The sequence below is a fragment of the Protopterus annectens genome, chromosome 4.part0 (assembly GCF_019279795.1).
Source record: "Protopterus annectens isolate FY-2018-M chromosome 4.part0, PAN1.0, whole genome shotgun sequence".
Classification (NCBI taxonomy): Eukaryota; Metazoa; Chordata; order Ceratodontiformes; family Protopteridae; genus Protopterus; species Protopterus annectens.
In genome coordinates this window covers 1,222,265,394-1,222,289,930 of record NC_056733.1, presented here as the reverse complement: position 1 = coordinate 1,222,289,930, position 24,537 = coordinate 1,222,265,394, and positions in this window count along the sequence as shown.

The following is a 24,537-nucleotide window of genomic DNA, read 5'->3' as shown; positions in this document are numbered from 1 at the left end:
AGAAGTTCAGTAATTATTGTGACAATAGAACAAATTTGTAATCTTTTGTCATTTGTTTTTTTTAAGAGAAAAAAGTCCTACAGAGACCATAGATGCTCCTTGACACGTTTTATGCAATCTTAGGCCTGACTTTGAAAGATTCTGGTTAGTGGTTTTGATAGGGGTTTTGGAGGGATTTTCTGAAGGGAGGAGGTGATAATGCAAGCTACATTATGCCCCAAGGACCACTGCTGGCAAAGGCAACTTTTTAGGTGTTGCCACCACCTGACATGACATGCTTATAGGCTGGGTTGTGTTATCCTAACAACTGCAGTTTAAAATGGTGAGCATACGTCTCTACTATACAGGTTTTTGCAGAATGTCCAGATTTTTGCCTCATATTTTTGGTGTGTTCTTCCTAAAATCTGTTCCTTTTTGACAAATAGCCGACGACTGAAGTCATTACATGATGACAAACATTTGAGTTTAAGACTCCACATCCTTCAGAAAATTCATGTTAATGCAAAACCCATTATTCTATCAACTTTCTAAGTTTGTAGGAGCAATATTTAAACTCTGTCCTTATTTGTCTCCCCATCATTTTAGGCTTTATCCAGACTTTTTGCTCTAGGAGATTGAGAGGTATGAGATATGAGGGTTAGGGTGTCTGGTGCTCCATTCTGCTAGGTCTGTGCATGTCCCCGATAACAGTCTGTTATGTACAATATGTACAAGTTCCCAGAAGAGTAAGTAATGTATTGGATTTACTTTTGTCAGGTTACAAGCTTGCTTGTTCTAGTGGAAACAGAAGCATCTACAGAGAAAGCAGATTGTGTCTAGGTTATGTTTCAATTGAAACCATAATCATATACAGCAACTATTGTCATTAAAATAAACACATAGTAGTAGACCTACAACAGTGATGGGCACACAGACTTTTTCCAGAAAGTCAGAAACTATGAAAGATGATACAAATTATGCTGTTTTGTTATGAAAAGAGTTTATGAATGTTATAAAACAATAATAGTACACAAAATGGTAAGACATACTGGAATAGGATCAAGTTCTAGATTATTTAATTTCCTAACATAAGTTGATAAAAGTATAGCAGGCAAGAAGAATAGTTGATATAAACTATGCATTCCATCCAGGGATAATACAATGAAAATAAGGTGAGTAAGACTATTTGGGCACAACAAAAGCAACTTGTCACTGAAAATGACTGCATGAAAGAGTATTTGGTTATGAAAACAGTATCTTTATAAGCCATCCCAAGTATGCTTACATTGGAATGAACAAGAACTCTAGAACTGGTGTTGTATATTCCATTCAAAGAGATTCTAATCAGTGGAAAGAAAACAGTGAAACATTCCAATATTTTAATGAAAATTACAGTATTACACATTGGTCAATAGGCTGTGAAAATAAAAACACAGGCAGCAAAATAGATGGCATTTTAAAGAAGATGGGAAATTTTGAAATACTTCACTAAGTGAGATAAGAAAATCTGTTTATTCTGTATTTTAATTCATATGTGATTATGTTCTAATCAAACTTTAATGAGTTTCTAAATGCAACTGGAGTTCACCAGTCTCTTTGATTAAAAGGATACTCCTTTTGTCCACAATTTGTAATCTGTAACATTTTTAACAGGATATGTAATATTTACATTTAATGTTTGTTAAGATTTTTTACGTGTGATTTTGTTTTCTGTAATGTATAGTTTGAATGGTGAATATTTGACAATTTGAGATCTTTATGGGTGACATTTCTTTGATAGTATTTACAAGTGAGTAATTACAAATTTTCTGTTACCTGAAGAATAAGCAAGGCATCAAAGCAGAAGAAGCATTGCACATGTAATAGCCTAAGAAATAATATTATTTTGTTTTATTATTCTCAAGGGTTAATAAACGCTCACCTCACAGCAAGAGGTTATCTGGTTCGATCCTCAGGCGGGATACTTCTGTGTGGAGTCTGCATATCCTCCCAGTGGTCAAGTGGGTTTCCTCTGGGTGCTCTGGTTTCCTCTCACATCCCAAAGACATGCTGTAGGTGGATTGGGCAGTCTAAATTGGCCCGAGGTGTGAGTGTGTGCATGTGTGTGCCTTCTGTGGAAGGATGGACGCCGGGCTGGCAATTCAACACCGTAAAACTCCACTGCCAATCATGAGCTGATGAGTGATCCGTGGCGACCCCTAACCAGAAAAAAGCCGAAAGAAGAAGAAGGATTAAAAAATGCTGATGACTTACTATTTATTGTTTGCAAGCATTGCTGTTGAATATAAGACAAGAGTAAAGAACAGTTGAAATTGGTAGAACAAAGTCTGTAACGGAAATCTGGAAATATCCATTAAGAATGGAAGAAGTGTGTATACCAAAGTTGTAATCACTTTTGTTACATATTTAAATTCCAGTGCATAGTAGAGAGATGTGCACTATCTTTCTCCAAAGAAATGTTTTAAACTTAAAAATACACCTCATTTTTGGATATGATGTCTATGCTGAATTATGTTACATCTTAAATTATAGAGGGGGAATGATATGTAAAACGTCTAAATGTAGCATTTCTCAAGAACTTGCAGTTGTCTGTTCTTATAAATTTATACTTGCAGTTTTTTATTAACATAAAAGTGCATGCATTCACATTAATTAAACTGCTGCTAATATAATGAGTGCTGTTTGAAGACAGTTAAGATTTGAACTGAACCAAAGAAAATTAGATTTGTTTTTGCTGAACTTTTTAATTATCTTCTGACCACAGCATAAAAAGCTCATCAGATTTAAAGGATTTGAATTAAGGGTGTGTGTGTGTGTGTGTGTGTGTGTGTGTGTGTGTGTGTGTGTGTGTGTGTGTGTGTGTGTGTGTGTGTGTGTGTGTGTGTGTGTGTGTGTGTGTGTGTGTGTGTGTGTGTGTGTGTGTGTGTGTGTGTGTGTGTGTGTGTGTGTGTGTGTGTGTGTGTGTGTGTGTGTGTGTGTGTGTGTGTGTGTGTGTGTGTGTGTGTGTGTGTGTGTGTGTGTGTGTGTGTGTGTGTGTGTGTGTGTGTGTGTGTGTGTGTGTGTGTGTGTGTGAGTGTGTGACTATGTGTGTGCGTAAGTGCACACTTTGCATGATTTTTCATAGTTGCTTATAACAACAGGCTGTTATGCAAAGACTATTAGAATAATGCATATATCAAAAAATAAATAAATAAAAGTCCAATAGATGAATATAGAGAAAATTCAGGGTTATCAAGATGAAGTGCAATGATCTGCAACATTATGCAAGAATGAATAGGTGTAAGTCATTGGCAATGTATCCTGTTTAGAAACATGCTTTCTATGTCAAAGCATTAGACTGACTTTTGCTAATGAAATGTTCATCCTTCATATATCAGTATATCAATATATATCAGTATATCAGTATATACATAGCAAATAAAAAGTACCAACAAAGTTTGAATGTCTTTGACTAACATATTTGCTTCCATTTCTTTTGTCAGGCATCCATAATTAAATGTATTCAATATAAATCTGAAAAGAAAACACAGTAAGCAAAACACTGAACTAGACTACCTATAATGCACATGTTCTTCCCTGCTTTTCATAATGTACCTGTATCCAAACAGATAAGAAACTTTAGGCATGATGTACATTATTTACATATCGCTTTCTTGAATGGTGGTTAAAATGCCCTTATTCTGACTTGGCTTGTCAAATGACTTTCTTAAGTCTTGCCAAACTCTTCAGATAATAAAAGCCAAGTGATTGTTCAATATGCTATTGATTGCAGTATGTTACTGAAATGTGTTTAAGAATTGAACATTGAATGCATGTATCTGTTAACTTAAGATTTACATGATTATTAGTCCTGTATTAAAAATATGTGGGAAGAAAGAACATTCTGCTACAAGACAAGTTGGCCTGCTACATACACATTTGTTCTTTACCATTATTTATCAGTAGTGGAAGTAACAATTCAGTTCTATGAAAGTAACAATCTGTACTACTCTTCAGCGTAATGGAAGTAACAATACTTAAGAGCTGTGGAAGTAACAATCCATACTACCATCCAGTGCTATGGAAGCAGCAATGTGTACTACGTTCCGATGCTGTGGAAGTAACAATCCGTACCACCATCCAGTGTTATTCAGCATTTGACATCATTAATATACTCCATAATAAAGGTGACCTGACATGCTACAACAATTTTTATAGGTATCACTGCTCACTCCTCTTATACAAATTCTTGAAATGTTGCAAAACTGCAATTGATTAATTGCTTGAAACTGTGTAATCTGCTTTGGAATATGCAGCACAACTTTCAAGAAGGCCTTGTGGCTCACATGGAAATGGAAAATAATAATATAGAGGATTATGACAAGATCTCTGATCATAACCAGTTGATTATGTATTTAAGACACAGATGCCAAAAAAATTCACCTCAAAAGTGAAGCTCGCTAGGAGACTGTTGGCATCCATATCAAGAGCACATAATAAGCTGGTTATGGTCAGAGATCTGATCATAATTCTTTGTAGTGTATGGAGCTTTCTCTGTTGCATGTACTACCAATTATAGAAAAAGTGGCAGACAGACAGCAGGCAGAAACAAAATGCTTCTCTGTAGAAGAAATGTTTTTAAAAACTGTCAAATAATTCACTCTACAATTTTTCAATTTCTCAGTGTGGCAGAAAAAAAGCATTTAACTGCTTTTAAAAGCAATTTTTCCTTCTGCTGTTGTTTTCCAGCCAGCACTGTATGCATTTAGTCCCTAGTTTGAGACATGATCTCAACCATACATGGCAAGACATAAACTGGATAACCCATTCCTCTGCTGTGGATACACCTTTCAACCTGCAAACATTGAAAATACATGCAAAGGCCCTTGAAAAATAGGTAAAACACCCCAAAAAAAATCTGGTTATCTAATTAGCATAAAATGTGAATACTAAATAGTACTTAACTCTTCCTGTTTCCAGTCCAATAGTGTTACTTCTCAGAAACATGTTTTAAAAAGATAATGACATAAATTTTGAAAAATAAAATATAAGTATATTATCAAACAGATAGTGCAAAATCTGTAGAAATGAATGAACTGTACTGGAACATTCAACCAGTTAAGGTCATTTATTTTGGCTTTTGAGAAAAAGAAATGTAAGAAGTGTGTCCGATTTTGTTTCTGCCATTAGTATGTTGGTCATGTAGTACTGCATACTAGACAACTTCAAAACTCACACGAGGTGAGGCTGATTCAGGAAGTTGTGTGAAGGGGGTACATCAAGCCATAAACTAGGGGCATACATCCAGAAATATGTATATCATGTGCAGTGGTAAATCAGGGCTGAAAATATGAATATTCCTCTAAAACAGGGACAGCTGAGAGATCTGACTATGGGTTATTAATGTATTTGTTATAGCATCTTGTTCTAAGGTTACTTTGTTGACAGATTTCAGTGCATTGAAAAGGTTATGGTTTTATCACCCACAAGTACTGAATAGAGGAGGGCCTGTGACTATAACCATAGTATTGTTGCTTATCCAGTCATTAGGAATAGTCTGTGGTATTCCCTGGAAATCAATTATTAATGCGCAATTCTAATGATGATGTCATTGCGTCAACTTCTTCTATAGATAGTGAAGTTTAGGATCCCTTATAAACCAATTTCTCCAAGAATTCTCTAGGTTGAGTGAGAGATGACCAAGTTTTTTATGTAGATGTCAGTATGAGTATGGTGATCCAATTACAGACATCTGTGTAATGGAACTGCTCAACTTAAATCTTTAAATAAAATTAGGTAATAAGGCTAGCAATGCTGACATATTTAGACTTTCATTTAGGTCAAGACTTGTCTTCCTCAGAACACATCATTTTGTTGATTATGGAAAGCAATATCGTTATTTGATTCATTTTCCCTTTTCATAATGACAAGGTGTTGTGATCAGTTTATTATATGCAAAATATAACACTTTGTTATGAATGAAGTCATCAGTTATCATGACCAATATTTTATAAATACCAAAAAAAACTGAATAAGAAAAAACATTGAATAAACTAGCTTTACCACGTAGATGTGTATTTTAATTTTATTCTGGTACCTCAGCATATCACTTTCTCAGGAATAATTCATTAATACAAACTGATTCAATTTATACAAAAAAAGTGCCCCATCCATCAATTATACAATCAATTAACCAATTAACATTCAAATAACCATTTAAACCTTTTTATAGCAGCCTACTTAGAAGTTATTCTATTTATTTTTTATTAAATCTCGTTTATTAGTATACAAATCAATATATGTCACACAAACTTTATAAAAGTATATAAAATTTATCTATAAAGTTAATTTATTGTCCAAGTTCATTCCCTTTGGGGAAAGTGTACTCTAATTAATAATCATCCTGCATTCCTATCTAAGTTCTTCCCTAAAACTACCCCCTTGATCCAAAAATGGTCAGGCCAATATACTAAAAAATAAAGTATTCCCTAATCTCCCATGTGCAGAGATAAAGTGGTTACCTACTGGACTATTTACATTCTGTTGCCTGATATCACCCAAATGTTCCATTATTGTAATCTTCACTTTTCTCTTAGTTTGTCCAATATACCATCTGACATTTTGGCACCCACACCCAATTATGTATACAATCCCTAGAGGGTTGCAATTAAAATATTCCCTGGCTTTATAGTTCCTACCATTGATCTTCCATCCATCTACATTTTTTTACCTATCACATACTGAACAGTTACCGCAAGTATATGTGCCCACTCTGCCACCTTGTCCATCTCTTATCCCATCTCCACTTAACATCTCTTTTAAGTTCTTATATCTACTGTATGAAAAGGTGATATATTTTGGCAACAGATGTCCAGTGGTCAAATCCTCACATATCATGTACCATGGTTCTCTTTCTACCCTTTCCACAATTCTTGAAAATGGGGAAAATTTAGTCACAAAAAACATTTTATGCACTCCATTATTAAATCTCACATCTTCCCGTAATCTCTGCTAGATCCACCACAATGTTTATCATAAAGCTTCCTATCATTTCTCAAAACCCTTTTTCTAGCTTTCAACAAAATGGGTTCCGAGTAACCATGTGCATTCAATCTCTTCTGGACCTCATTCAAATATACATCCCTCAACATCACATCTGATGTATTGTGGTACATCCGCCTGAATTCCCCATAAGGTAATGACATAATCAAATGAGGAGGATGCATACTATCTGCATGTAGAAAATTATTAACTGAGGTAGAGTTCCTGCAGGGTCTAAACTGAACCCTATAGTCACCCCCACATACAGCTCCACATCCAAAAATGTCATTGTACTCAAATTCAGAAAATGTGTGAATGTTAAACCATGAATGGTGTTATTAATATAATCCATAAATTCCAAAAATCGTCTCTGTTCATCTTTGCATACAAAAATCAAATCATCAATAAGCCTTTTGTAATATACCACATTGTTTGAAAAGCACTCATTACAATGCATGAATTGCCTCTCAAATTACCCCATGTAAATAATGGCATAAGTTAGGGTGTATGAGGATCCCATTGCTGTTCCTCGTTTTTGTAAAAATATATTTTCCCCCATCTAAAATAATTATGGGTGAGGCAAAATTCCAATAATGACAGTAAATAAGAAGTTCAGGGACCCTCCCCCATTATTTTACCCATTGCTTCCAGTCCCCATCTAGTATCGATATTAGTGCATAAAAGCACTAACATTGACAGTGGCCCAAAAATAATCCTTCTGCCACTTTAACATTTTTAAGCTCTCAAACAATTCACCTGTATTTCTAATGTGGGAAGGGACCTTTAACAAATATTTTTTTAAATTGAAAATCCAAAAACTTCCCCACATTTTCTAAATAAGAGCCTATTCCTGATATAATAGGTCTACCAGGGGGATTGGACAGATTTTTATGGATTTTGGGGATAGCATAACATTTTGGGTCTTGAGGCTCACCAACAAACAGTTTTTTCACATCTTTTCCCTCCAAAAAACAAATATTTCCCCTCTTTCTAACAATTCACACAACGCCAAATTGAATTGTTTTACTGGGTTATTAACAAGTTCAACATAATTATCATTATCACCAATCAGCTGATTCACCATTTGATCATACTGTTCCCTATTCATAATAACCCAGTTACCACCCTTATCAGCCTCTTTAAAACATATTCATTCAGCTATGTTGTTGTGTCTTTCGGCTTTTCCTGGTTAGGGGTCACCACAGCAGAACTCAGGTCCGCTAATGATTGGCAGTAGATTTTTACATGCCAAGTTACCGGCCGTGACGCACAACCTTCAACAAAGGTATGCCCATTCATGCATGTCTCAACACAGAAGACGCTCTAGCTGAGAATTGAACAGGACAATGTCTTACTGTGAGGTGACAATGCTACTGCAGCACCACCACTGCAGTATTATTCATTCAACTGTGTACTTCTTGCAAATATGTCCATTCATCTTTTGTTAAATTATACTTCTTTTCTGACCTCAGATCACCATATAATCCGACAGCCAAAAAACACAATCTGCTTGCTGCCAGCTCACAGTAAACAGCTAGTCAAAGGAGCACACAGTAAAAATCCAAACCGCTTTATTGCACAAATCCAATGGTTGAGCGCTTTCACTCACTCGACTGTGAGTTTCATCAGAACAGTTCATCTATAAAAATACATACATTAAATAGTAAAAAAGGCGCCAAACACCACTAAACTGAATAGGCAATTAACCCATTAACAACCAGATTAATGCCTGAATTACTAAGACACAATTGTGTATTTTAAAAAGAAAGTTGAGGTGAGACTTTACATAAACTGTTTCAAAAACTAATCCATAACATTTCAAAAGCTTATTGGAAATTCATCATACACTTTTCAACAACTTTTCAAGAAACTTTTTTTTAAAAGAACTTTTTTTTATAAAAAACTTATCAAGAACTTTTCAAAAACTATCCACAACAAAAGATGATACTAAAATCTAAATGTATGAAAATTGTAAGATGTATAATCAATATGTAAAAAATATGGAAAAAATACCCCAGTGGAGCTCTAAGGACTCCAATTAAATTGAATTAATTCAGCATAAGTAGGGGTTTAATAGTAAGAAAATCATTGAGCCCCGGTTCTGTGGTGGCGTTGGTAAATATCTGCCACCATAGTTCTCTAAAAGCCAAATGGTTTTTAGAATTTCCGCCCCTAGGATTAATTCTGATGGTTTCCAATATGCCGAATTTGAAGGAATGTTCAGGACCACAATTTAAAATGTGTCTACATAAGGCGTTCTTAGTATCCAACTTTCTAATAGAATACAAATGGGAATATATCCTCTGCCTCAGTTGCCTCTCGGTCTTCCCAATATAAAAATATTGGCAAATTGAGCAAATAGCCATGTAAACAAGCATGGTCATTCTACAGTTCCCTTTTGAAAAATATATTTTGGATTTACATGTGTTGTTAAGGTGCACACCATTGCACTCAAGTATGTGGCCACACTGATTACAGGATCCACATTTGGTGGTATGGGACTTCTCCAGATGTCTACCTTTACCTACATGTTCAAAATAATATTTGAGGTTCTTACCCATTTTACTTACAAATATCGGCTTCTGTCCCACAATGTTAACCACCTCCTGTGTGGATGAAATGATGTACCAATTCTTCCTTACAATGTTTCTCAACACTTGGCTGTGAGGGTTGTATTCAACAATTAATGCCCTATTGAAATCGGGCCTACTGACATTGTAAGTGACAGTGTTGTTACTGTCTGTGTTAGTGTTCATACCCAACAGTGGGGAACATTTTGTCCCCCTTAATTCATACACATAGGAGCATACGTCCCTCAACATATCCTGATCATAGCCCCTCTCAATAAAGAGGCCAATGACGTAATTTAATTCATCAATGGTATCCTGGTGTCTAGAGGTCATTCGTATAGCCCTAATGCATTGGCCTTTAAAGATGTTTCTTTTGAGTCTGTAGGGGTGGTAGCTGTTATAATCCAAATACGAGTTGGAAAAAGTGGCTTTTCTATATACAGACGATTTAAAGCCTTCTTCGTCAATGGAAATGTATGTGTCTAGGTAAGGGACCCCAATGGTGTTACATGTGTGAGTAAATTTGAGAAAATCACAACTATTATTAACATGTTCCATAAAGGTGTCAAATGTACTTCTGTTACCTTTCCACACCATATAAATGTCGTCAAGGTAACGGGAATAATAAAGCACATTTGAAAAGTGGACATTGTTGAAAATATGCTTCTCCTCCCAGTCAAGCATTACCAAATTAGCGAAGATGGGTGCACAAGCAGCACCCATCGCAACGCCTTTGGTTTGCCGAAATATTTCCCCCTCAAAATAGAAATAATTATATTCCAGTACTATACTCATTAATTCGGCAAGGATAGAGATGTCATCCCAGCTGAATTCAGTATGTTTTCTTAGACTCCTAGTAAAAGCTTCTATTCCTTCCTCCAAAGGGATACTACTGAACAGGTCCACGACATCAATAGAACAAAAAAGTAGGTTGTTAGTATCCATTGTAATAGGGAAATTCTTCAAGAATTCCCATGAATCTTTAACGAGATGTTTGACCTTGTTGTATATGAATTTCAGCTTGATGTCAATTACTTCACCTATGGGGAAGGTTTTAGATTTACTACCGGATATAATTGGTCTTAATGGGGGGTTAATATGATCTTTATGCACTTTCGGGATTCCTACAATGGTGGCTAAAATAGGATGTTCCACGACCATGTATTTGTATTCATCCTCTGTAATTCTCTGTTCCAACATATATTCTTCCAAAAACATATCTATTCTACGGTACATGATGTTCAACTCGTTAATAGAAGCCTCAGTGTAGTTGCCAGACAAGTGTAGAATGTTGTTCATAATAGAACAGTACATGTGGGTGTCAAAAATGACAATCCCACCACCCTTGTCTGGTTTCATGATTCTATGACTGTGGTCCGAACATAACTCATTCAAAATAAAAGCTTCATCATCAGTCAAGTTGGAATGTACGTTACTTTTCTTCCTTATACTAATAGTTTTGTAAAACTTGTAAATGTCATTAATAACATTGTTTTCAAAGAGTGTAATACACGGGATATTGTGTGGAATGAAAGTGCTTTTCTTATAAAGTCTTGTAGTGTTTAAATCATTACCCACTTCAGTCAAGTTAGTAACATTGTTACTGTTAAAATCGGGATTATTAAAGGTAATGGCCAAATTCAATTTCCTGGTGTACTTCTTAAACTCAAGAATTGAGTCCACTACCCTAAATGAAGGGGTAGGTATGAATTTCAGTCCCTTAGAAAAAAGATTAAAGTGAGAAGTATTAAGTCTCACGTTACTATAATTGTAAATCTTAAAATTCCTATATTCATTAATAATATTATCAGTAATCACTATATCTGTGTTGCTTATAGGCATATCCTGATCGGTGGAGGCATTCTCATCAAATGGAATATCTGTTATTTCTTTCTCCCATTGCCCACTTGCCTCCAATTTCTCTGGGGTCTGTTTGTCTGATGTGGTAAAAAATCCTGCTCATAATAATTAGAAAATGAATCATTTTCAGACCTTTCATTCAAAGGCATTTGACGCCTATGTTGCTTATTAGTTCCCCACTTATATACTGTGTGTCTGTTATAATGTTCCTTATCCCTCTGCATTTTTTTAAACTTATGTCAGAGGCTTTTTAGCTCTGTCCTCAGCTAATGAATATTGTTTCTGGTATAAATTCTCCCATTGTGGGAAAGCTAAATCTTTTAAAATGGATTGATTAAGTTTTTCCACTTCAACAATCATGCTACACAACTTGATATCATTATATTTGATTAGTTTTTTCATAAAATCAAACCCAAAACAATCAAACATATCATTAAAATCGTTTTCAACATCAGCTGTAATGTCAATGCCTAAAGGTGCCTTAAAGAATCTCAAACCCATCGGCACAATTTTAGTTGTAATACAAAAGTTCAGGTAAGCATTGTCAAGTTTTAAAGCATTAATTGTATTAAGTCCTCTCCCAAAGGAGTAAATAACGTCTCTCAACGTGCCTCTTTCTCCATTGTTAACAAGTCTGTGTGCACTAATGCCATTGCCGTCAAATTTACAGTCAACTGAGAGAAAGTCCTGTAAAACTCTATTGTCAACTGTATTCCTTTTAGTAGCTTGACAACCATTATTAGCATTTTTATTGCAGGAAGAATTTTTAAAGCGACTAGACTCACCCGTCGCAGTAGCATATGTACGGCTAAATTTCGGTCTCTTACCGACCCGTTTAGCTTCCTCAGCGTAATTGCTGAATGAAAAATCAAAAGTAAAGTCCACCGCATCAGTTCTCATGTGATCCGCTGTGACGCCGGATTCTGGTAAATCTATGTCTCCTCTCAGCTTCCCCATCGAGCCTTGGCCATTAGGTATTCCCGGGGAGGAAGTAGGAATTACTTCCGTCTGTCCGTTCGTCAAACAGTTCGCATCAACAACTTCATCCAACAAGAACCTGGAGTTAACGGTCCCTGCATCCTGGTTGAACCCAGGTAATTTGTGTGTGAAAACACTGTCGGTACTTTTAAAACCAGCAGTAAATTGTCCAAACAGCTCCATAATCTTTGTGACCTCCCCGCGTAAGGCAGCTAATTCTTTGCGAAGACAAGAGAGCTCCTTACCATGGTCGGGTGAGGCTCCGCTAGATAGACTGTGAGAGGAACTCATACCAACAACAGAAATGCTGCAGATTGCACCAAAAACAGATCACCATATAATCCGACAGCCAAAAAACACAATCTGCTTGCTGCCAGCTCACAGTAAACAGCTAGTCAAAGGAGCACACAGTAAAAATCCAAACCGCTTTATTGCACAAATCCAATGGTTGAGCGCTTTCACTCACTCGACTGTGAGTTTCATCAGAACAGTTCATCTATAAAAATACATACATTAAATAGTAAAAAAGGCGCCAAACGCCACTAAACTGAATAGGCAATTAACCCATTAACAACCAGATTAATGCCTGAATTACTAAGACACAATTGTGTATTTTAAAAAGAAAGTTGAGGTGAGACTTTACATAAACTGTTTCAAAAACTAATCCATAACATTTCAAAAGCTTATTGGAAATTCATCATACACTTTTCAACAACTTTTCAAGAAACTTTTTTTAAAAGAACTTTTTTTTATAAAAAACTTATCAAGAACTTTTCAAAAACTATCCACAACAAAAGATGATACTAAAATCTAAATGTATGAAAATTGTAAGATGTATAATCAATATGTAAAAAATATGTAAAAAATACCCCAGTGGAGCTCTAAGGACTCCAATTAAATTGAATTAATTCAGCATAAGTAGGGGTTTAATAGTAAGAAAATCATTGAGCCCCGGTTCTGTGGTGGCGTTGGTAAATATCTGCCACCATAGTTCTCTAAAAGCCAAATGGTTTTAGAATTTCCGCCCCTAGGATTAATTCTGATGGTTTCCAATATGCCGAATTTGAAGGAATGTTCAGGACCACAATTTAAAATGTGTCTACATAAGGCGTTCTTAGTATCCAACTTTCTAATAGAATACAAATGGGAATATATCCTCTGCCTCAGTTGCCTCTCGGTCTTCCCAATATAAAAATATTGGCAAATTGAGCAAATAGCCATGTAAACAAGCATGGTCGTTCTACAGTTCCCTTTTGAAAAATATATTTTGGATTTACATGTGTTGTTAAGGTGCACACCATTGCACTCAAGTATGTGGCCGCACTGATTACAGGATCCACATTTGGTGGTATGGGACTTCTCCAGATGTCTACCTTTACCTACATGTTCAAAATAATATTTGAGGTTCTTACCCATTTTACTTACAAATATCGGCTTCTGTCCCACAATGTTAACCACCTCCTGTGTGGATGAAATGATGTACCAATTCTGAAATTCTGAAATTCTGAATTTTGAAAAATAAAATATAAGCATATTATCAAACAGATAGTGCAAAATCTGTAGAAATGAATGAACTGTACTGGAACATTCAACCAAATAAGGTCATTTATTTTGGCTTTTGAGAAAAAGAAATGTAAGAAGTGTGTCCGATGTTTTTGTTTCTGCCATTAGTATGTTGGTCATGTAGTACTGCATACTAGACAACTTCAAAACTCACACGAGGTGAGGCTGATTCAGGAAGTTGTGTGAAGGGGGTACATCAAGCCATAAACTAGGGGCATACATCCAGAAATATGTATATCATGTGCAGTGGTAAATCAGGGCTGAACATATGAATATTCCTCTAAAACAGGGACAGCTGAGAGATCTGACTATGGGTTATTAATGTATTTGTTATAGCATCTTGTTCTAAGGTTACTTTGTTGACAGATTTCAGTGCATTGAAAAGGTTATGGCTTTATCACCCACAAGTACTGAACAGAGGAGGGCCTGTGACTATAACCATAGTATTGTTGCTTATCCAGTCATTAGGAATAGTCTGTGGTATTCCCTGGAAATCAATTATTAATGCGCAATTCTAATGATGATGTCATTGCGTCAACTTCTTCTATAGATAGTGAAGTTTAGGATCCCTTATAAACCAATTTCTCCAAGAATTCTCTAGGTTGAGTGAGAGATGACCAAGTTTTTTATGTAGATGTCAGTATGAGTATGGTGATCCGAATTACAGACATCTGTGTAATGGAACTGCTCAACTTAAATCTTTAAATAAAATTAGGTAATAAGGCTAGCAATGCTGACATATTTAGACTTTCATTTAGGTCAAGACTTGTCTTCCTCAGAACACATCATTTTGTTGATTATGGAAAGCAATATCGTTATTTGATTCAATTTCCCTTTTCATAATGACAAGGTGTTGTGATCAGTTTATTATATGCAAAATATAACACTTTGTTATGAATGAAGTCATCAGTTATCATGACCAATATTTTATAAATACCAAAAAAAACTGAATAAGAAAAAACATTGAATAAACTAGCTTTACCACGTAAATGTGTATTTTAATTTTATTCTGGTACCTCAGCATATCACTTTCTCAGGAATAATTCATTAATACAAACTGATTAAATTTATACAAAAAAGTGCCCCATCCATCAATTATACAATCAATTAACCAATTAACATTCAAATAACCATTTAAACCTTTTTATAGCAGCCTACTTAGAAGGTATTATTCTATTTATTTTTTATTAAATCTCGTTTATTAGTATACAAATCAATATATGTCACACAAACTTTATAAAAGTATATAAAATTTATCTATAAAGTTAATTTATTGTCCAAGTTCATTCCCTTTGGGGAAAGTGTACTCTAATTAATAATCATCCTGCATTCCTATCTAAGTTCTTCCCTAAAACTACCCCCTTGATCCAAAAATGGTCAGGCCAATATACTAAAAAATAAAGTATTCCCTAATCTCCCATGTGCAGAGATAAAGTGGTTACCTACTGGACTATTTACATTCTGTTGCCTGATATCACCCAAATGTTCCATTATTGTAATCTTCACTTTTCTCTTAGTTTGTCCAATATACCATCTGACATTTTGGCACCCACACCCAATTATGTATACAATCCCTAGAGGGTTGCAATTAAAATATTCCCTGGCTTTATAGTTCCTACCATTGATCTTCCATCCATCTACATTTTTTTATCTATCACATACTGAACAGTTACCACAAGTATATGTGCCCACTCTGCCACCTTGTCCATCTCTTATCCCATCTCCACTTAACATCTCTTTTAATTCTTATATCTACTGTATGAAAAGGTGATATATTTTGGCGACAGATGTCCAGTGGTCAAATCCTCACATATCATGTACTATAGCTCTCTTTCTACCCTTTCCACAATTCTTGAAAATGGGGAAAATTTAGTCGCAAAAAACATTTTATGCACTCCATTATTAAATCTCACATCTTCCCGTAATCTCTGCTAGATCCACCACAATGTTTATCATAAAGCTTCCTATCATTTCTCAAAACCCTTTTTCTAGCTTTCAACAAAATGGCTTCCGAGTAACCATGTGCATTCAATCTCTTCTGGACCTCATTCAAATATACATCCCTCAACATCACATCTGATGTATTGTGGTACATCTGCCTGAATTCCCCATAAGGTAATGACATAATCAAATGAGGAGGATGCATACTATCTGCATGTAGAAAATTATTAACTGAGGTAGAGTTCCTGCAGGGTCTAAACTGAACCCTATAGTCACCCCCACATACAGCTCCACATCCAAAAATGTCATTGTACTCAAATTCAGAAAATGTGTGAATGTTAAACCATGAATGGTGTTATTAATATAATCCATAAATTCCAAAAATCGTCTCTGTTCATCTTTGCATACAAAAATCAAATCATCAATAAGCCTTTTGTAATATACCACATTGTATGAAAAGCACTCATTACAATACATGAATTGCCTCTCAAATTACCCCATGTAAATAATGGCATAAGTTAGGGTGTATGAGGATCCCATTGCTGTTCCTCGTTTTTGTAAAAATATATTTTTCCCCCATCTAAAATAATTATGGGTGAGGCAAAATTCCAATAATGACAGTAAATAAGAAGTTCAGGGACCCTCCCCCATTATTTTACCCATTGCTTCCAGTCCCCATCTAGTATTGATATTAGTGCATAAAAGCACTAACATTGACAGTGGCCCAAAAATAATCCTTCTGTCACTTTAACATTTTTAAGCTCTCAAACAATTCACCTGTATTTTTAATGTGGGAAGGGACCTTTAACAAATATTTTTTTAAATTGAAAATCCAAAAACTTCCCCACATTTTCTAAATAAGAGCCTATTCCTGATATAATAGGTCTACCAGGGGGATTGGACAGATTTTTATGGATTTTGGGGATAGCATAACATTTTGGGTCTTGAGGCTCACCAACAAACAGTTTTTTCACATCTTTTCCCTCCAAAAAACAAATCTTTCCCCTCTTTCTAACAATTCACACAATGCCAAATTGAATTGTTTTACTGGGTTATTAACAAGTTCAACATAATTATCATTATCACCAATTAGCTGATTCACCATTTGATCATACTGTTCCCTATTCATAATAACCCAGTTAACACCCTTATCAGCCTCTTTAAAACATATTCATTCAACTATGCTGTTGTGTTTTTCAGCTTTTCCTGGTTAGGGGTCACCACAGCAGAACTCAGGTCCGCTAATGATTGGCAGTAGATTTTTACATGCCAAGTTACCGGCCGTGACGCACAACCTTCAACAAAGGTACGCCCATTCATGCATGTCTCAACACAGAAGACGCTCTAGCTGAGAATCGAACAGGACAATGTCTTACTGTGAGGTGACAACGCTACTGCAGCACCACCACTGCAGTATTATTCATTCAACTGTATACTTCTTGCAAATATGTCCATTCATCTTTTGTTAAATTATACTTCTTTTCTGACCTCAAGAAAGTATAAAATTCATGTTCAACTTTTTTACACAACGTACTTTCAAACATGTTAATAGCTAAAGAATTTTTTTGGTGTCATAAAGTTACTCTTAAAAGAAAGAGCAGGAACACATAAATGACCATAATCTTTAAAAAAAACCCTTCATGTTGTTCATTGTTAAAAAAATCCTGTGTTTGTACTTCCTCAAACATCATCTTCCCTTTCATCCATTAAATCTAAACATAAATCAGTTTCATAAATGCTCAAATTTAACAAAGATTCATGATATTATTCATTAATTACCTTTTTACATTAATTTTTATTCTAAAAGAATAATTTTAAATGCAATTTTTCAGCAGAAACATTTTACGTCCAATATTATATCTGCCAAACAGGGAATTCTAGTCGGGACGAACTTCACCCCTTTGAATAACACCATTTTAATGATGTCAGACAAACACAAATTAGATAAATTGACAATTTGTAACTGTTCAACAGCAAAGCTAGTTTATTCAGTGTTCTTTTTCTTATCATTGCCAACATTCTATACTACAATTCTTAAACAGCATAACAGTCATTTTGAGGCTGCAGTCATTCAAACAGACTTCAAGACCAGGCAGCATGACAAACATTACGCATCAGTTTGGCCTCTCCTAGTTCAGCTGAATAGTATATCCACAGTGTCCCCTCAACAACCCTGACCACTGTCCAAGTATAGCGTGTCTAGACAGCTTGCTTCCACATTCCTTTACCATAGACTGGCCCAGAAAGGAAATAAAATTAATGAAAAGATGGAAGAAAAGATGTATAGTGACCACCCTGTGGGTGAAAACAGGAGAGCAGAGAGGGAATTGCTCAGCTGCTACTTCAGAACTGATAGTGAATTCCCTCGGAATGGTAGTACAGTAAATACGGGCATGTACCTCTTGACAATGGCAGATTAAGTACAGCTTGGGTCCTGCATTGCTTTCAATCCATGGTCCTCCCTGCTTCCCACTCACCGCCTCTTGTCCTCATCCCCCTAAAAGAAGTTCAGAAAACTTGTTGCACAGGTAAAAAAACTTTCATTTTATTTTCATATATATCATATATATCAACAAATCAAACTAAATTATTTATGATTCCTTAGTCAAGTGACTCAGTTTACAGCAAATCATAGAAATTCTTATATCCTTGTTGATCTCTTGGCTGAGTGTGGAATGCCCCATGACCTTTCTTTGTCAATCAGGTGCATCAAACTGAGTTTTTGATACTTTAGTCAACTGACTCAATTTACAGTAAATCACAGCAATTCTTACATCCTTGCTGACTGTGGTATGACCTATGACCCTCTTCTTCAGTCAGGTATATGTGTGTCTGTTTGCTTGCACAACAATAACAGCAACAGTACCAGGATAATTTTAGTCTGAGCTGACAAATGCTTTAATAATAAAAGCATTTGTCACCTCAGAATGAGCCTGATGATATTTTTATTATTTGTGAATTAGATCTGACTGGAAACTGTCCATTCCCTTTTTTGGCATTTCAAGAACTGCCTTAGGTCAACTGGTGCCCTAGGAAAAAGGGCTCCAAGGTGCTCCCCACACCCACCGGTACCCCCATCTTGGTCTATCTACACCAAATAAATATTGGTAAAGCACCCTGCTAGAGCAGCACACTAGGTGGCTGCCTAGTTGGCCTATGCCTAAGGTTGGCTAGGAAAAAAATATGAACATGGTAACTGTTCTGAGATTTTAGGACAAAAATTATTTCCCAAGTTTTTTTTTTTTTAATGGTTGCATGAAACAAATATTTTGTATGCTACATTATTTTGTATGAAATAGTAAAAAATCCACAAATTCAGCTACAGGAAATTTTTGATTTTGGCAAAAAAGTCTATTATTTGCATTGTTTGTATGTATGGGTTGCACTGTAAAATCTCACATTTCTATAAAAAATTAATCACTTTGGGCTTTTTGAAATTGTGGTAGCCCTAACTATAACTGGTAGAAATGGCAAGTACTTTGGTTTATGTGCAATAAACAGAAAAAAATGGATATTAAAAGGCAAGAAAAGGTGTCTTAGCTGTGACAGCTTTTCTTAGCATTTTAATATAGTTTATTTTAAGTCCATGAACATTCAGTAATCTACATATCTCCCAACTTCTTTGCTCAAAAATTCTGGGCAAAGCTAAAAATAATGGTGGTGAAAGCAAAGGCTGTAAATTAATGAAATGTTTAAATGTTACTCTAATTCACTTAAAAGGTTAATAGAATAACAAACTTTGCATCAACATGCATGTTTAGAACCATAAAAAGTATGAGCATTTGACAGATAAATGTATATCTAATTTTATCCCTCTCTCCTCTCTATTTGTCCCTCAAGATATACATGAAACCAGGACATCTCCAATTTTCACACAAGATCAAGTCCTAAAAGTGCTGTCAAAAGCTAAAAATACTGCACTTTTGTGTCCTGACAATATCCCTGGATGAATCTGAAATATCATGAAGAATGACTTGGCCACTCCCCTAACAACAAATACCATGAAGAATGATTTAGCCACACCTCTAACGACAGTGCTCAGTCTCAGCCTCCATATAGGTTTCGTGCCAAGTGAATGGAAAACAGCTACAGTCATTCCCCTAGACAAGGGTGGACCTTCCACAGAACCAACCATTTACAGACCCATAAATCTGACCAGCCTCATATGCAAATCCATACAAAGACTTATCATGGCTCCAGGCAATCAGGATATAGGGAACTTCCAAACACTAGGCCGATCCCAGTTTGGATTCATGAAAGGCAGGTCATGCTTACTTATCTTGGCGAACTTTCTTGAAAAGATCACCAAATTAATAGATAAAGGCAAAATGGTGAACACTGCATACCTTGACCTGGCCAAATCTTTTGACATTATTCCCCATTGATGTATAGTAGAAAAATAAATAAACTGTGACTGTACCACTACGTCACCCACTGGATTGCCAACTGGATTACAAATAGGACGGTGGACTAATTTTGCAGATGATTGCAAGCTAGGAGGCATCACTGTATCCCCAAATGACTTAGACTTACTGTAGGAAGACTTATCCCGCATAACTTGTACCAAAATGATAGTTTGAAAATAAATGCCAAAAAATTAATTACTGTGTCTTTTGGTAAGTAATTTACCCCATGGAACTGCCACATTGACAGTATACCTCTAAGAATTGACCCAGTTGTTATAGAATTAATACTATCCTATAAAGAGAACCATTCTTCCTCTGTGGATATAAGAAAAACATTTCACTGACCCCCAGAAGACTAATTTTATTATTACACTATTTTATAAGCACTTTTATTACTTATTGTTCTCTATACTTTCTAGGCACTTCTCTGTGAAATCATGTTTTTTTTGCTACCCAAACACAATTAGCTCTTAGTGGGTATTACTCATGTCTTCAGATACTCCTGAATGGTACACCCTGATTTTGAGAATATTTCACTTAGTACTGCCTTGTTGTGCTAGTCAATGAAGACCAACTACCTTGCTTCCTCATTTTGGTGATAGTTTCCTTTTAATAAGCTGGCAATGGTATAGAATACAGCACTACCCATCCTCTAAAGTAGTGATCTATGCAGAGACATGAATCATCATTCTCAAATCTGGCCACAAAAAAAATGACATTATTGTTTAATTCATCCATCACATAAGGTCTTTTACAAGACTCAGTGATGTGCAGCTCATAAGTGTATCATTGCTGTAAGAATTTTTCTCCTTTGGGGGTGGGTATTCACTTACCACATACATGCCAATGTCTTCTTTAAACTTTTTCTCCCTTGGAATGGAAATGCAGTTACTAAATGTAATGCTATGCCTGCTGTAAGATTTTTCTCCTTTGAGGAATAATATACAGTTACTGAATGGGTGACAATGCCTGCTGGAAGCTTTTCATCTTTCAGGGATTGGCATTCGGGTATAAAATCCATGGTAATGCCTATAGCAGGCTTTTTCTCCCTTGGCATAGGTATTCAGCTACATGTGTACTCACCTGGAGATGCACAACACTAGCTTGTACTGGTATTCATGAGGCAAAATTCTCTGTCACTGTTCTTCTGTGATGAGTCATGATTATCGCTTTTCCTTTTGTACTGACGTACTCCATGAGATAATTATCACTCACTTTCCCGACCGGTAATTGAACATACCTACAACATGTAGAACAACAAGATATTTTTTTTGCTTCTTTCCTCATCATACCACCTCCATGTTGACTAACATCCATTACTTCCCCTTAATGTGGTGAAACCATAGTTGCAGCATGAACCATGGCCAAAACATGAGCATCATCTAGGAAGTGACTGGAAGTTTTTTTTGTATTTCTGTTATGCTGTAAGTTTCCTCTTTTGTGCACAGCCACCAACATCCAAGAAAAGGTATACAATGATCCAGTAAGAGTTGTGTTACTCACTTCTTCAAGTGAGAAACATTTAAAGACCCTGTTTCATTGAAACAGTACCTCCATGTCATTCCAGCTTTTTCCAGGGATTTTACCATGAAGTGTACTCCATGGGTATATGTTCCTACCCTCTCCACCTTGACAAAGACAAGGAAGCAGTGACTCATCACCCCCCCCCCACACACACACACACACATACACCTACCTACACTATTAGGTTCTCCAGTTTCTAGGTTGTTGCCTGGGGAACTGTAACCCCCACACAGCTCAATAATACATCAGGTGTTGCAGTACATTACCTGGTAATGGATTTTTCCACATCTATGCAGTTGCCTTGCTCTTTACTTTGGAATTTTACAGTCTGTTTTACTTTCACCTCCTTAGAATTTGTTATGTTTTTATGAACAAAGACCACTATGAGCAGCCAGGTCTTGTGTCACAGATGGACATGGCCCTGACTATGGCCCAGGTGTCCCAAGTTTGAATAGAAGTTTAGGTGTGTGATGTAGCTGGCAGAGAAGGTTAGGCATGCCCATTTGTATGGTCAGTGAGAATAAACTGGCCATGTATTTACATATAACCCTGGAAGAGTAAGAGGAAAAGACACAGATATGTAGTCAGAGGGCAGGTATTCATCTGACTAAGCCACTAACTGGTGGTAACCAAATTCATATATGCACAAAAATGTTCTTTCTCATAGGCAAGACATTGTGTGCCTCTGTTGGGATGTGGGTCACTCATCCTTCTGCCCAGGGCCGTGGTTAGGGAAATCATAAATGCCCTCATATCTGAGATGCCAGTGAAAGACACAATCAACCCTAATGGCAATCCAAACACTGCCTCATTGGATGGTTCTTATCTGTGGGGTTCTAGGGGCTCCCCACCACTGTGGAATAACAGGCTCATCTATTTACAGGGCTCAAGTTCAATAAAGGTGGGGGTCTTGATGGTTAACAGTCATGGAGGCAAAAATAAACCTAAAAAAAGAAAACATATTATACTTACCTATAGCCCTATGTAATTTGTACTGAGAACGCTGTCTATCCTCAGGTCATATTGTAAACAGTGTGACACACCATTATTTATTATGATGTAGGGAACAGGACTGGCATAGAAGTCTTATACAACATCCCTCCTTTAGTCAGAAATGGGTTAAAAGTAATTTATTATGGTTGGTCAATTTACTGATATACCATTCAATCTACACAAGACATGAGCTGTCCTTGATAAAATTTATCTCCATAATAATGAAATCCTTTGCTAATGAGTATAGATGTTGGGGCTATTTGGTTGATGAGTAATTATTTCTGCTTGCACATATGTCACTTGCAGCAACTCATTGATAGGCTGTTAACTGTTGTCTAGTTAAGTTTGAAGGTTTCTGACATTTTTGCAAAAAATGTGAATGCCCGAGCCTGTTTACCATTGTCTTTGAAACATTGTCTTCCTATACCAGTTGTAGCATCTCAAAGGATGCAGATGACACAGCTATGGATAATATGTTTACATCCTTTCAGAGCATGAGCATGTTAAATGCCTATTTAGAATATAATCTCACTTGGGTAGCTACATTTGACCTGAATCTTAGTACAGAGAAATGCACAGCAATGATAATAAGTAACTATAGCTTTAATGCACAAGTGGTCAGAAATAGTAAACATTCACAATTTACCAACATCGCTAAAGATGTGCAATGGCGAGACCAAATGACATTCCTATGTCATCTGAAAAGGTTTTAACAACATGTAGCTACTGTTCAAGGTGTTTATCTGATGAACTATACAATTTTATCTCATTCACAAAAAGTAGATGAGATATCCTTTGACCTGATGATTTTCTTGGAGTCAGAGTGAATCCATGAAATAAGCTCTGAGTAAACAGCTTAATGAATTGACAAAAGCAGTAATGGTGGCAAAGAATTGCCCTGAAATATTTAACAGTATAAAAATATGGCTCTAGGTGATTTGGTCATGCTGACTAATGCCGCCAAATGGGCATAGGTATTTACCAGTGATAAGTTGTGGACCCGGCGTACTCCGACCTATGCCAGGGAGCCATGCAAATGGTGGTAGGGATGTATAGACTCTATTGGCTAGTGTGTGCCTGCCCCAAATTCCAGCAGCACTGAGTCAACTCATTACATCTGAGTGACGTTTCCAGGTGCATCTGCAGTTAACTTCTACTGACGCCTCTAGGCATCAAATTATACTTGTTCATATGTGCATGAATAATTCCAAAACCATGCTGTGTACAGGATTTAAAAGGTTTCATTTTAAAGCTTACACAATGGCAAACAAAGCTGCATTAATATTTGACCTCTGTCTGTTGGACGTAAATAGGCTCTATATTATATAATCGAACTTTCAAAATTTTGAATCCCATATGTTTGACAACATATGATTGAAGTTCAAAAGTTTGAATATATAATAAAAAACAAAAAATAAAAAAACTTACCTTAATGGTGCAGGCAGGGGGACAAGGCCCCTTGCACCCCCCACCCCCCCCTACTTAAATATACCAACTCCGAGATTGCACTTAAGTACAGAAAAGAGAAATTCTCCCATTCTGCACTGAACGGCGCCATTATGCTTATCCTTCGAACACTTGAAATGTCGATCATATGGTGTCGACCATATGACGTTCGACATTTCAAGTGTTCGAGGTTCTAATAGGAACCCTGTAAATAGATATTAACTGTTGTTTTTATGATATTAATTTTTATGCATTTT